The following is a 15323-nucleotide window of genomic DNA, read 5'->3' as shown; positions in this document are numbered from 1 at the left end:
TCACATCTAAAGCAAGATTTGGGGCTGATATAAGAGGTGTCGAGGCTCAGACTTTCTGAAGTCGGGTAATTTTCCAGCGGAGCCCCGCAAAGACAGGGATGCGTGGACCGTTAATTGCGTTTGAACGCGGAGTCCTAGTTTATCCAGGCTACAGGGCCCTCCCCCACCTCCCCGACGGCTGGAGCAGCCGTGGTTCCAGCCTCTGCTAAAGTCTTAGGACCGGGGCCTTCCTGTCTCCTGGTTCTCTCACACCCTCTTACTGCAATAGTGATTACTTTCCCTCCGCCGGTTGTGAGGGGCTGGGGGAGATGCAGGAGGTGGGGGCGTGAGGAAGCCGAGTGGTCGGGTTCACGGGGTGGGTTAAGCAAGGCTTTCCTCCTCTCTGGCCCCCACGCCGGGCTGAACTGCTGCCTCGGTAGACGGTTGTGGAAAAGGAACGAGTGGAACACGGAGGCATCAGCTATACGGGCGTAGTTTATGCACCGGAACGCACCACCGCCCGAGCAGTCAGGAGCCAAGCGTGGGGCGGAGCGCCGGGCGCCCCCGCTCCTCTTGCCCGGCTGTGCTCGGGCGCACCCGCGTCCCTTCTGCGAGTCCTCCCGGCCCCCGCCCGGCCCCCGCCCCGCGACGCCGCGCTCAGAGGCCCCCGCCCGTGCCCCCGCGCTGCACTCCTCGGCCCGGTGACCCCCCCGCTGCACTCCTCGGCCCGTTCCCCCCCACCCCTGCACTCCCCGGCGCGTCCCCGCCCCCCGCAATCCTCGGATCGTCCCCCCCTACCCCGCGCTGAGCTCCTCGACCGGTCCCCCCGCGCTGCACTCCTCAGCGCGTCCCCCACCTCACCCCTGCACTCCTCGGCCCGTTTCCACCCCCCTGCACTCCCCGGCGCGTCCCCGCCCCCCGCAATCCTCGGCCCGTCACCCCCCACACCCCGCGCTGAGCTTCTCGGCCGGTCCCCCCGCGCTGCACTCCTCAGCGCGTCCCCCACCTCACCCCTGCACTCCTCGGCCCGTTTCCCCCCCCTACTCTCCTCCGCTCGTCCCCCCCCACCCCGCCCTGCGCTCCTCGGCTGGTCCCCCCGCGCTGCACTCCTCGGCCCGTGTCCCCCCCTCCCCGCCCCACTCTGCGCTCCTCTGTCGGGAGGGACCCGGGACCCGCGGCCGCTCTCAGCCCACCTGCGCTCCTTCAGGGCCCTGCTCCCGCGCCAGTCCTGCGCTCGCAGAGCTGGCTGGGTTTAGGGAAACCTTCCCGAAGGAGCAATGCTGGAGGGGCGGTTTTCCCAGCCCGGGAGGCCCGCAGTAGGGGGGGCAACGGGGAGCTGAGAGGTGGGGTTTGTGACACAGGTGTAGTTGTTCTGTCATCTTTGAGGGAGAAGGACGGGAGACAAGAGAGGTCTGTGGGAGCGAAGCTGCGGAAATCCCGCCAGAAAATGCTGCTGAGCTCCAGATACAGCGGGAGAGATGGAGGTGAGACTCTAGAAGGTGCACCTGAACGAGTTGGGAGGGAGTTGACCTGGGGGTGGGCGTGGGATTTCCTGCAGGAGGAATAATTTGGGAGGAGCAGAGGAGGCGGATGAAATGCCCCCATCCCCCACCCCCGCATCTCTGCGCGTCTGAGTACCCGATGTCCTCAAAACCTGTAGACTCCACAGCCTGTCGGCCCCTCCTCTGACCCCCAGGCCCTCTTACAGCCTCTCAGTTCGTCCCTCAGCTCTGTCCCTATTCCCTTCCCCAGGGATGTCCCTCAGCCCCACCCGGCTGCGGTCACAGAGGATGACCTTGTGCGCTGGAAGTTCTTCCTGCAGTCTAATCCCCCACCCGCTTCAGGCCAGGTGGGTGGATTCCTGTCTGTGCTTGGGGTGGAGTGTCTGACCCCCTGCAGAAGTGGAGGCCCCCTCACGACACCACGGAAGACCTGGACACAGCGACCCAGGCTCTGAGGTTGTGTTCCTTTTAGCATTTATTTTTCTCTGGCAGACGAGAACTGGGGAGAGAACAGCCATTGTGGTCTCAATAACCAGAAGCTGCACATTAAACACAAACACCACGCCATCATCAGTAGGACATCTGCCACCAGTTACCTGTGAGGGCAAGTGTGGAAACCTTTCCACCGTCCTGCTGCCTGCAGGAGGGGCTTCTCTGCAGCCATGGGGCTTCTGGGGGTGGGGGAGCTGGGGTGTGAAGCCCTGGACAGGGCACAAGGCAGAGAGCACCGTGGAGACCTGTCCTCTGCAGAGGCCAGCAGCGCCTCTCCCGGCTGGAACAGAATGGAACAGAATCCCGTTGTCTGGCTTTGGAATGCATGATACAGTATTCTGGCTTTGATGAAACCAGCTCTACTTCAGTCTCTTCCACTTAGTAGTCACAGGACCTGGGTAACAGGCAGTTGCAGGAACCTTCCTTATCCGTAAATTGCAGATAACAACACCTAGTTTGGAGGATAGTTGTTGGGTTTTGAAATATCAGACATAGGGTGTTTAGCACATAGTGGGTCTTTAAGAAATGGTACTGCGTAGTGTTACCATCTCAGGGGGCAGAACTGTCTGCGTCCCCTGAGCTATCCTGACTTTATTACACCCCCAGGGGTTTGCCCAGAAACCCAGCATGGGGCTGAGGGCACCTAACACCTCCTCCTTGTCCTACCTCCTTCCTTGCTCTGAGGAATGAAGAAGCACATTTATAGTTTTCTATTACTTTTGAAGCTTTTAAATTTGGGGATTGGTCACTGTTTTGTGAGTTACCCAAGTTTAAAATAATAATGCATGTCCATATGCCTGTTCTTCCCAGTTGGCTGAGGAATGGGTGTTCGCCATGTCTGGCTTTCATGTAACCCTAGAGACAGAACCCTTGCCCCTTCTCTTTTCTCTTTCCCCACCCAGCAGAGACAACCGGCAGCCCCACTTACAGCTCCTTCTGAGAAATCTGCTCTTCCCTTTCTTCCTATCAGCCTGGAGGTGTCTGCGGGGAGACAGGGAAATGAGGTGGGGACAGTCTAGAGAGGGCAAGCAAGAAACCCAGGACGGTGCAGCGGGGTGAAGATCTGAAATGCCATGGGCTAGCAGGAGCTGGATTTGTCTCTGCTCTTAGTGGACCAGGAAGGTGGAAAACACTGAGAGATGCCTTCTCTGTTTCTCTGAGGTAACCATCTAGCCCAGCACAAATATCATTTACAATGCTTAGTAGTCATTAGCTGGGGAGGTGGGCAGCAGGCAGGAAAGGGGTCAGACCTCCAGACAAGCTGAGTGCTCTGGAGGGGGAGGGGGGAGGAGAGGGAGGAAGGGAGGGGCCTGGGGGAGGGGAGGAAGGGGAGGAAGGGGAGGAGGAGGAGGGAGAAGAGGGGTTGGAGGAGGAGGAAGGAAGGAAGGAAGGAAGGGAGGGAGGGGGAGGAGGGGACAAAGGGGAGGAGGAGGAGTGGGGAAGGAGGAGGGAAGAGGGAGGAGGGGGAGGGGAGGGGGGAGGGGAGAGGGGCAGGAGGAGCTTCTGCTGCCTCTCAGGGAAGTTCCCAGAGCCTCCCTCCTCTGGCTCCCTGCTGCCGCAGCCTGTGCATCCCGACAGGACGACAGGATGACAGGACCACGGTCTCTCTCTCTTAGGACCTGGTGCAGCGGCCTACGGTCTGGGATGACCCTTTGCTTCTCAAGTCCCACCTGGGCCAGAAGATGAGAGGATGGCCTCACGGGTCCTTCCAGACCATTCGTTCCATGTTCCAATTTCTAATTTAAGTTCATGCTGAGTACTAGTGCAGAACAGTGAGCTGAGGTAGAGCTAGAGGGAAGGAAACGTGACTGTGAACATTTCAGATGAGTTACTCTGTGCTCTGCTTCAGTGTCAGGTTATTTATTCATGTTTTCCCGTTGCCTTCGAGGACCTAACTACCTAACACTTAACATTCAAGTATGTAGCAGTCACATTTCCAGAAGGCTTTTCACTTCATAATCTGCTTTCACATGGAGCTTTCCTTTGATCCACAGAAAACTCCGGCAAAGATGTTGGGTGGGTTTGCAGTGTCCTCACTGTCTACCTGGGGACTCCCTCTCTAGTTAGTAGGGGACTGAGAGAGCAGAGCTGGGCCTCGAAGACGGTATTTCTCATTCCACGACCAGCGCCGGGTCCCCAGGTGGAGGAGCCCAAGCAGTCCCCCCACTCCAGGCATACAAGGCTGGATGGGGAAGGAGCCAAGCGCCACACTGGGGGGGGGGGCATGAACACCCCTTGAGCCATGAGGCCACCATTCTCTGCGTTCCCCCCAGGCTGCCACTCCCCCACGCCGGCCTGCTCTGGGGCTCTGTGTTCTGGGGCCTCTCCCTAAGTGGTCAGGGGGATGAGGGAGTGCACAGAAGGTGTGTCTGGCCCCAAGCCCACGGGACAGACAGACCCACAGCTGAGTTTCTTCTACGGTGAAGACCTTGGCCCTCTTCAGCTTCCCTTGTGCTGTTGCCATCTCCTTTGGCTGCAAGACCTGGATCCAAGGGCGCCCGGGTGGCTCAGTGAGTTGAGCAGCTGACACTTGGTTTCAGCCCAGGTCATGGTCTCAGGGCCCTGGGATCGAGTCCCGCATCAGGCTCCCTGCTCAGCGAGGAGTCTGCTTGAGATTCTCTCCCCCTGCCCTGCCTCCCCCTCTGCTCTTCCCCTTGTTCTCCTGCACTCTCTCTCTCTCAAATAAATAAATAAATCTTAAAAGAGAAAAGAGGCCTCAATCCAAATGAAACTGCCCCTGTGGGGAGAGACTTTGGGAAGCTGTGCCTGGAGCTCTCCCTCAGGATGGTGGGGAGGCTCACCAGGGGAGTCCCAGTGTCATGATCGTTAGACCCCCTTTGTTGCTCAGGCTGGGGCTGGGGTGTGATGGGGCAGGAGACATCTGCAGCCCCAGTGACCTGCAAGAAGGAATGTAAATTATAACTGATACATTATGGCTAATATTCGGAGGGTGCTTTGGGAGCATCAAAGAACTTCCACAGACTTGCCCTGATTTATCATAGCAGCATCTCCGAGAGGTACGTTGTGTTTGCCACCTGTGAAGGGTGAGGCACTTGAGCCGCAGAGAGGGAGAGTGAGTCCTCGAAGATCCTGCAGTAAACTCAGGAGTCTGACCTTGAGCCCAGACCTTCGGACTCAAAACTCCATGTTCTTCCCGTTCTCCATGATGCCTTGATTTCAATAGCCATCAATGCTGGAGCCCCTGGCGAACTGCCTACTCACGGGCAAGGATGGGGGCAATGGGGTGCGGGGCCAGAGCGAGGAGGTGACCATCCCCAGGGCCTCCCGGAGCTCTTGGTTGGGTGGGGGGTCAGGGAAGGGCTCCCCTGGTAACAACGGAAGCTTCTGTCAAATTCTGTGGTAGAATTTGTGGGTCCTTGGGCTCAGCACACAGCAGAGGAGCTCCCCATTGTGCTCACAGAGCCTCTTCCTTTCTGGGTGCATGTCCGAGGGCTCCAGGGCTCGGACCGTCTCCCGCAGGTTCACCATCGGCCGGGTGGGCCTGAGTGTCTTCCTCCCCACGGAGCCGTTGCCCAGGGGACACTTGAGAGTACGGTCGGATGCTTCCCACTCGGGTGACACATCTGAGGCAGACGTGGGGCCCACGTTTGGTGGTGACAGGGTCCTGCAGAATATCCACGCCGGCGGGACAGTTTCCTGGCCGAGACTGGGCAGAGGGCTGCCCCCGGCTGCAGTGGACGCTGGCTCTGGGAAGGGAGAAGGACACGGAGGAAGGAGGACGTGGAGGCCGAAGAGGAGCAGGGAGGAAGCAAAAGGAGGGAGAGGGAGAAACCAAAGGAGCAATAGAAAAGAGTAAACATCAGAAGGGAGGCAGGGCAGGAGGGAAGCAGGTGGTTGATGCCCCGTCAGCCCCTCTCCAGAGCGCGGATACCACATACAGACGTGTGCTGCTTGTGACACGGGCTGTGTGGTCCTGAGCCTTGCACCCACGGAGGGTCCTGGGACCAGAAGGACCAGGGCGCCCAACTCCACGCAGAGGTTCAGGCCGCTCCCGCCGGCAGAGCCCCCAGCCTGGGAGAGCGGCCCCGCAGGTCCCTGGGCTCCACATGTGAAGTGAAAACGTGGAAGGTACGGTCACTCACCTCGGGGAACTTCCAGCGATCAGGACAAGCGCCCGGTCCTCTCACAGGGCCTCCCTGGTGTGGCAGGAAGAGTGGGGAGCTTCCTTTCCGAAGGTCCTTCTCTGCAGGGTGCTCTGGGACACAGTGCGGGGAGCAGTCTGTCTTCTTTGGGTTTCCCCGGCTCTAGGGTCCTCATGCCCATTCTTTGTTTGCTCGGTTTCTTCCTGCTTGTTGGCGCTTCCCTGGGCCCTGGCTGGCCTTCCCTGTGCCGCTGTCCTGGCGAGGAACATACCAGCCAGCCCCACCCGCCCCGCCTTCTGCAGCTCAACCCATCTGTGTCTCAACCTCTTCTCCTTCCTCCTCGTGTTACCCGAATCAGAGCGGAGAGCCAGGGGCTTTCAGAAATGTGATCAAAAGGGAGAGAGAGAATAACAGACCTTTGTTTTCTTTGAGGTTGAACTAAAGCATCTTAACATTTGTATAATATTTTAGAGTTCATACTCATTCTAAACTGCTGACCCCTGGAGGAAGAATTTAACTTTTATATTTTATTTATTTTTATATTTTGAGAGAATGAGAGAGAGAGGGTACGTGAGCAGTGGGGGAGGGGGCAGAGATAGAGAATCCCAAGCAGACTCCATGCTCATCACGGAGCCCAATGTGGGGCTCGATCTCACGACCCTGAGATCGACAGTAGGACGCTGAACTGACTGAGCCACTCAGGCGGCCCCAGAATTTAACTTTTAGACAGGTTTTGCTTCACTGGCTTGGTGGTTTTAAAAATAATGAGGCTGTAAATGCCTTTATAGATGGTGGCTACTGTCCCCATACTCCCTATTACCTCTTGTCTGCCCAGCCCCTGAAGGTGTTGGACCTTTTCCTCCCAGCTTTACTGAGACATAACTGATGTGTGACGTGGAGAAGGTTTACGGTGCACAATGCGATGATCTGATGCACGTACGTGTTGTGAAAATGTCTCCTACAGTGAGATCAGTACACACATCCTTCACCCCACATAATTACCAGGTTGTTGTGGTGGTGGTGGTAAGAACACCAACCATCTACTCTTGGAGCGACTTTCAAGTATACGGTCGGCGTTGTTTACTGTAGTCGCCACACTACACAGACCCGTGGAACGTACTCAGCTTACAACAGGAAGTGTGGACCTTCTGAGCAGCCTCTCCCCATTTCTCCCCCATCCTGCCGGACAACCACGGTCTCTGTCTCTGTGACTGCCATGTTGTTAGTTTCCATGGAGAAGCGAGATCATACGGTATCTCTCTTTCTTTGTCTGGAATTTCACTCAGCACCATGCCCTCAAGGTCCATCCATGGTGTTACAAATGGCAGGATTTCCTTCTTTTTTCAAATGGCTGAATAACATTCACGTAGATATACATATACATACATATAAATATGGTTTTCTTTTTTCGACGATTCCATACATTATGCAGGGTTCACCATAGTAAGTCACCATATGAGGTTATTACAATTGTATTCACTACACTCCCTATGCTGTACTTCTTGTCCCTGTGACTTCCTTCTCCCTGTTGCAAATGGCAAGGTCTCATCTTTTTAGTGGCTGAGTAATATTCCATTGGGTGTGTATTCCGCACTGTATGCATATATGCATTCATCTACGGATGGACGCTTGGGCTGGTTCCACATCTCGGCTGCCATAAACACAGGGGCGTCTCTATCCCTTCGATCTAACGCTTCATTTTCTTTGGATAAATACTCAGCAATACTATTGCTGGATTGTATGGTAAATCTACTTTTAATTTTGTGAGGAACCCCCATACTTTTTCCCACGCCAGCTGCACCCACTTACATTCCCACCAACATGGGAGTCTCTCGTGGGCAGCACTGATCACTGGGTCTGGTTTGTCAATCCAGTAATCCATGCTGTGCCTCTTGACTGACTAAAGTAATTGTTGATAGGTAAGGAGTGACTATTCCTGTCTTGTTAATTGTTTTCTGTCTGTTTCGTAGCTCCTTTCCTCTGTCGTGCTCCCTTCCTTTGTGAATTGATGATTTTCCGTGGTGGTGCACTCGGGTTCCTTTCTCTTTATGTTGTGGGTATCTATGAGACGTTTTTGTTTTGTGGTCACCCTGAGGATCTCTTGAAGCATCTTCTAGATGTAACAGTCTGCTTCAAACTGATCTCAACTTATTTTTGATCACATACAAAAGACTACCCTTTACTCCCCCCTTTTATGTTTTTTTATGTCACAATTTACATTTTTTTATATTGTGTATCCATGAACAAGTTACTGTAGTTATGGTTTTTTTTTTTAAGATTTTATTTATTTATTTGACAGAGAGAGACACAGTGAGAGAGGGAACACAAGCAGGGGGAGTGGGAGAGGGAGAAGCAGGCTTCCCGCCGAGCAGGGAGCCCGATGCGGGGTTCGATCCCAGGACCCTGGGATCATGACCTGAGCCGAAGGCAGATGCTCAACGACTGAGCCACTCAGGCGCCCCTAGTTATGGTTATTTTTAATACTTTTTTCCTTTAACCTTTATGCAAGTGTTAAGTGGTTGTATTAGAATGTTCTGAATCTGACTCTATACCTGCTTTTACCAGTGTGCTGTATATTTTCCTATGTTTTCATTTTACGAATTAGTGGTCTTTCATTTTAGCTTAAAGTCCACCTTTCAGCATTTCTTGTAAGGCAGGTCCAGTGGTGGAAAGTCTTCCTACGTCCTTCATGTCTGCCCTGGGGGACAGAACCTGGGCTGGAAAACCACGGATTTGTATTTGTTCACATGGTTAGGACTCAACACAGTAACGAGTATGAGATCATTTATACACATTTAAAAACACACAAAATACTCCGTAGGGTTCATGGCCCCATGTATGTGTGACAGAAGCACAGACACATGGCCCGGGGCACACGCTAGATGTGCGACTGCATTTGCACTTGGAGGGAGAGGGAGAGGAGTAGAGCCTCCAATTTATCTCTAACATTTAATTTCATTCGACAAAAACCTGAAGCAAATATGGCAAATTACATTTGTTAACTCTGGGCTATGGTTACAAGGGTGCTTATATGATTTTCTATTCTTTTCCATATTAATTTTTTCAAAATAAAACAATTTAGTTAAAAAGGAAACATATAAAAACAAATAAAGATAAAAATAAATATTCAAAGTAATTCTTAAATTCTAAAATTAAAAAGTTCAAACTCCCTAGTACAAATAATGAGATATAAACACAATAATGAGATTAAACTTTGTACTCACCAGATAGGCAATTTTTTTTTTAAATTTTCAAAGCTGATAAGGATGTGGAAAAATGAGACCCTTTATACATTGCTGGTAGGAATGTGAAGGGTCACAGTCTTAAGTCAGAAAGGATCAAGGCAAGTGACAGAAAATGCAACCAACTGGTGACTAGGAAGTATATTATAAGAAAAGTAAAGGATTTCAGACTTCAGGGTGAGACTGTGGGGTAGCAATAAGGTAAAGGGACAGCCTGCACAGAGAAATCCTGTACCTGGTTTCCCTAGGAGAGACAGATTTTGCTTCATTAAACTTAGGAATTAGAAACAAATAAATAAAAACAGCTCTGTTTAAAATACCTTGATGCTTAAAATGTTTGCTAAATTGGTAGATTGGGTGAGGTTATCATCTGTCCCCACTTAAAGGGAGTACAGAGTTGAAAGTCCTCCACAAAAATCAGATACATGCAAACAAAGAACAAAGAAAAACAACCATAAAAGTCAATGCATGGGGTAATAAAGTCAGTTGGTAAGTAATAGTGCGTGCAGTATAACAGGGACTGAACTGCTCAAAAAGGGATTGGTAATGGGATTAAAAAATCCAACAAATGTGCTGTTCCTTTTCTTCCCTGGACAGACCCATTAAAAGAGGCCCTTGGGTGTTCCATCGGGTAAGCATATGACTCTTGATCTCAGCTCAGGTCTTGATCTCAGGTCTTGGTCTCAGGGTCGTGAGTTCAAGCCCCATGTTAGGCTCCATGTTGGGCATGGGACCTACTTAATAAATAAATAAAATAAAAGACATGAGCATAATCTAGAGGCTGCCGTGTCAGTGCAGATGGGGGAATCCCATGGCAGGCTCGCCTGTCTCCCTCTGCCAGGAGAAACCGCAGGCTGCCTAAACACCCCAGCTCCAAAATAGATGCTAGCAGGGTCAGGGGGAGAAGCCAAAAAGACTTAGTCCTCACTTGACTCAGTTACCTAAAGAGATTGTTCACTTTTTAAAACTTTTTTTAAAAGTTTTTTTTTTAATTAAGTTTTTATTTTAATTTGTTAGGGAACATACAGTGTAATATTAGTTTCGGGTGTACAATACAGTGATTCGACACTTCCGTACATTACCCAGTGCTCATCAGGACAAGTGCCCTCCTTCATCCCCAGCACCTGTTTCCCCCATCCCCCACCCGCCTCCCCTCTGGTGACCATCAGTGTGTTCTCTAGAGTTCAGAGTCTGTTTCTTGGTTTGCCTCTCTGTTTTTGTTCCCCTTTGCTCATTTGTTTTGTTTCTTAAATTCTACATATGAATGAAATCATAAAGGGTTACTATCCAACATATATAAAGAACTTCTACAACTCAGCACCCAAAAAACAAATAATCCAATTAAAAATGCGCAGAAGACTTAAACAAACAGATTTTTCTCCGAAGAAGACATCAAGAGATCGTTTAAATCATTGGATTGGCCTTTGTGAGGGCCTGGTTAATTTCATGTGCGAATTTAGCCAAGCTTCAGTACCCAGGTGCTTGGTCTAGATGTTGCTCTGAGGATGTGTTTAGGTGAGATTAACATTTAAATCAGTGGACTCTGAGTACAGCAGATGACCCTCCCTGATGTGGGGGGTTGCGGTTCCCCTGACGGAGAGAGAATTCTGCCTCCAGCTGCAGCATCATGTCATCCTTGGCTCTCCCACCTGCTGGCCTGCCCCACTGAATCTGAACTTGCCATCTGGACGACTGCATGAGCCCATTTCCTAAAGCTCTCTCCACAGACATTGTACTGGTTGTTTCTCTGGAGAACCCTAACACCGTCTGCCCACCCTCAGTCATCACACTGCTTGTGCAGTACATGACATCAGAGAAGACTGGCAGGAAATGGGATGGCCGCTAAGGATCTCAACAGACCCCTATCAGAAGACATGGGCCTGTTTGACTTCGCAGCACAGATTTACTGTGTCCGTAGCCCAGCACAGAGCCCTTCGTAATTCTCCACTCGGAGAGCCACCTTTTGATAAAGGCACCCACAGACAGAGACGGGACTGCCTTCCGGGAGGAATCCCGTGGCGGGAGGGGCAGATGCAGAGCTGGTGTTAGCAGAGGGGACTCGAGCGCAGGGCAGTTGCCTTCTGAGCTCAGGCTGGTGGTGAGGTCTCCAGGCCTCTGTGCAGACGGCTACGGGCTGGAAGGCATATGTCAAAGTCCTAACTCGCAGGACTTGGGAATGCAACAGCCTGTGAGGCTGGCTCTAATCTAATCTGACTGGTGTCCTTGTGAGGACAGAGGTACCAGCAGTACTCCCGCACACAGCAAAGACCGTGTGGGGACACAGCAAGAAGCTGGCCGGGGGCCAGTCATGGGGAGAGGCCCAAACCACGTTGATCTTGGACTTCTAATCTCCAGAACTCTGAGCAAGTTAAGTACGTTGCTGAAACCACCCAGTGTGGGGTATTGCGTTATGGTAGCTCTAACTGACACACAGACTTACTCCCCCATGGATAGTTCTAGAGGCCGACCTGCATCTCCCCCCAGGTCGGAGTGCCCAGCTCCCCACGGGGGTGTGCCCCCTGCTCCTTGCACTCCCCCCCCCACAGTCATGCTCTTGGCTGGTTGCTTCCTCCATCACCAACCCCCCCTTGCACACCCTCTGGGCAGCATTTCTACCTGCCAGACATAGCTCTGGGTGCTGGTGACCTCAGCCATCGGGGCACAGCCGGACAAGTCTGCCAACCAAACGGAGCGCCCGTTAGACGGGAATATGACGGAAGAAAACTAAAGCAGGATGGGGCAGGGGAGGAGGAGGGAAGGGCCCAGTTTTCAGTAGGGCGCCAAAACAGGCCAGGGGGTGGTAACCCAGCAGCGCCTGGGAGGCACTTAACAGCGGCACGTCCACGAGGTTACGGCTGGCTGGTGGAATTATGGCTAATTATTTTCTTCTCTTCTGTGCTTTCCGGATATATTGCAGTTAACAGGCTTGTTTTTACAATTAGAAAAAACCCACAATAAATATTACTTACAAACCAAGTCTTCCAGCCACTCCCGTTTTCTCCGAGACAGAGTCCGGCAGGTAGGGGTCTCCAGCGGCCTCCCCGCCTCCACCCAAACTCATCTTCTGCTCCTCTCAGGACAAACTGTCTTGTCCAGTCAGACAGATACTCTGTGACCCACATTTGTCAACTAGGGTTGCCTACTTTATTTGGCAAATAAAAAGTACGGGACACGCAGTTAAATCTGAATTTCAGAGAATGAATAATGCAATTATTTGAGACATACTAACAAAATTATCTGAAATTCAAGTTTAACTGAGTATCCTCTCTATATTTTATCTGGCGACACTATAAGTGATTTTCCTTGGCCATCAGCTGGAATAATCTTTTCCATCTTCCCCAATCTTTCCACTTAGGTGGGGGCATGGGTGATTTGGGGGTGGGGGGACAGAACCACAAGCCTGTCAACTCCTCCATAAGGTATGTCGGGGTGGCTTGAAGCTTTCCTGTACATAATGCAGGACCTTTGGGGGCGCCTGGCTGACTCAGTTGGTGGAACATACACCTCGATCTCGGGGTTGTGAGTTCAAGCCCCATGTTGTGTGTAGAGATTCTTTAAAAAAAAAAAAAAAAAGTGCACCTTTGATCAGCAGCCTCTGACCCTGGAGTAGGGTAAAAAGGTGACTGGCCAAAGGCTCTGAAGTTTTCCCCAGAAAAGAAACTGTATTCTAGTCTACAGGATATTTATTTCAATCTTCCAACTATTTTAATTGAGGTAAAATGTCCTTAGTCATTTTTTCAACCCTAGTGTCAAAAAAAACCTACATTTTATTGGTTTTAGATGAATAATGTAAGGAGCCTGTTAAAACTGACAGCTTTCGTTGCAGACAAGAGTGCATCCCTGTTTGTCTGCTTCCCTGTGGCTTCACAGGCTCCCTCACCCCGATCCTTAGCTGCACAGGCCCAGCCTGCAGTGGACAATGCTCCCCCGTTCTCCTGCGAGACAGCCCTGCGCTCTGGCCAAGGTGGCAAGGAGAGCCGTGTGCCCGGCGGCCAGAAGCTCCCAGGTTATCATCAGCATCGCAACGTGCAGTGTGCAAAGCCTCTGAGCCCGGCCGCTGTTACAAGGAGTCCACAGCACAGTGTCATCCTGCCCCCAGCCAAACTCTAGACAAGCTTTCCCTTCAAGACTGTGAGAATCAAGTTTCTCCCCCATGACCACGTCTCTCCATCTTTATGTCCTCAGCACCTACCCCAGCGCCTGGTGCAAAATAGCTGATTTTCACTGCTATGTTAAACTGAGCCATTTTGGGACTCCTGAGTGGCTCAGTCGGTTAAGCGTCTGCCTTCGGCTCAGGTCATGATCCTGGGGTCCTGGATCGAGTCCTGCATCAGATTCCCTGCTCAGTGGGGAGCCTGCTTTTCCCTCTGCCTGCCCTTCCCCCTGCTTGTGCTCTCACATGCTCTCTCTCTGGCAAATAAAATCTTAAAAAACAAAACAAAACAAACCCCCCAAAACCTGAGCCATTTTATAGAGGCTTTATGTGCTGAGGTGATACAAATCTTTAGGCTACCTTGTTAAGTGAAAATACAACAGTGTTTAGTGCCCAAAATTTTGCTTAATAAAAGGGAGAAACACAAATATATACTTGATTTACTTCTACTTAAAGAAAACACTGAAAGGACACACAGAAAACTAAAAGAATTTCTCTGTGGGGGCAGGGATGGGTTCGTGGCAGAGGCCTGAATAGAGGCAGGGTGGTTGTAAATTTTCTCAACGTACATCTTTTTATGTATTAATTATTGAACCAAGTGAATAAGTGTCAGGGGCGCCTGGGAGGCTCAGTCGTTAAGCGTCTGCCTTCGGCTCAGGTCGTGATCCCGGGGTCCTGGGATCGAGCCCCGCATTGGGCTCCCTGCTTGGCGGGGAGTTTGCTTCTCCCTCTGCCTCTGCCCTCCCCCTGCTTGTGCTCTCTCAAATAAATAAAATCTTTTTAAAAAGTGAGTAAGTGTATAACCCTTTAAAAATTAAATTACATCGTGAGAATTACATTAAATATTTTATTTTTTGGGCGCCTGGGTGGCTCAGTTGGTTAAGCGACTGCCTTCTGCTCAGGTCATGATCCTGGAGTCCCTGGATAGAGTCCCGCATCGGGCTCCCTGCTCGGCAGGGAGTCTGCTTCTCCCTCTGACCCTCCCCCCTCTCATGTGCTCGCTCTCTCTCATTCTCTCTCTCTCAAATAAATAAAAATCTTTAAAAATAATAAATAAATAAATATTTTTTTGGCTGTATCATTTTGTCATGAAAGAGGCTGAACAGGAAATAGGGAGCTACTCTCTCCAAATCACTGTGATCTTTCCACTTCCTGGACTCACGATGCACCAGCAAGCCCACCAGACTCCGTTCCCACGACTTTACGACTTTGGGGCCCAACACTATGTCAGTCTTTTTTAAAATTTTTTCCCCAAGTCTGCTATGCCACTTGTTATAATTCCTAGTTCTCTGCCAGATCTTCCCAGCTCGGCTTTGATTTCCTTGAGCGCATGGTCTGCGTCCAGCAACCCCAATGTCTGAAGACCCTGTGGCCTCGTTCTGTTGTCTCCTGTCTGCTTTAGTCCTGCTCTCTTCTCCTTCTGGTGCTGGTTATCTTTGCTTGTGAGCTAGATATTTGGAAAAGTATCTGCAGAATCGTTCGAGGCCTACAATATTAGTTTCTCCCCGGAAAGATTTTCGTTTTTGACATGAACTGTCTAAGAGTCACCTTAAACAAAGTCAACATGACATTTTGGGGCCTGGGACTTCATTTCTAGCTCCTTTAAAGGCTGCCCAAAATACAGCTTGGCATCTCAGCAGCCTGCAAAATCAGCAAATGTCCCCAGAAAGAAGCAACCCCAGGTGCCTGGCTCCCCTCTACAGCACCCTTTCCTTTCCCAAATTTTGAATTTTTCAGGTACTTTAAAAATATTTTATCCAGACTTTTTAGTTGTCTTCACTTGCAGGAAGTTGGAATTCCCCAGTGCACCCGTGGAGGTGGAAACCCTTTGTGATCCAGGCTCTGGTTTCTC

The 15323-nt window shown here is 51.3% G+C and overlaps 1 long non-coding RNA gene across 2 annotated transcripts; it reads left to right on the top strand.

The window, feature by feature from the left end:
• Positions 1-976: 976 nt before the first annotated feature.
• LOC118547704 (uncharacterized) lies at positions 977-4647 on the top strand. 2 transcript variants are annotated; one of them, XR_013440989.1, is made up of 5 exons: positions 977-1463; positions 1732-1828; positions 1974-2079; positions 2944-3134; positions 3590-4647. It is a non-coding gene; the product is annotated as an uncharacterized LOC118547704 (long non-coding RNA). The 2 variants fall into 2 exon arrangements; XR_013440990.1 differs by lacking the exon at positions 1974-2079 and having other exon boundaries at positions 1732-1937.
• The last annotated feature ends 10676 nt before the right edge of the window (positions 4648-15323 follow it).

Source organism: Halichoerus grypus, chromosome 9 (genome assembly GCF_964656455.1).
Source record: "Halichoerus grypus chromosome 9, mHalGry1.hap1.1, whole genome shotgun sequence".
Taxonomy (NCBI): Eukaryota; Metazoa; Chordata; class Mammalia; order Carnivora; family Phocidae; genus Halichoerus; species Halichoerus grypus.
Note: the sequence above shows the minus strand (reverse complement) of the source record. Positions and strands in the feature narration are given on the sequence as shown.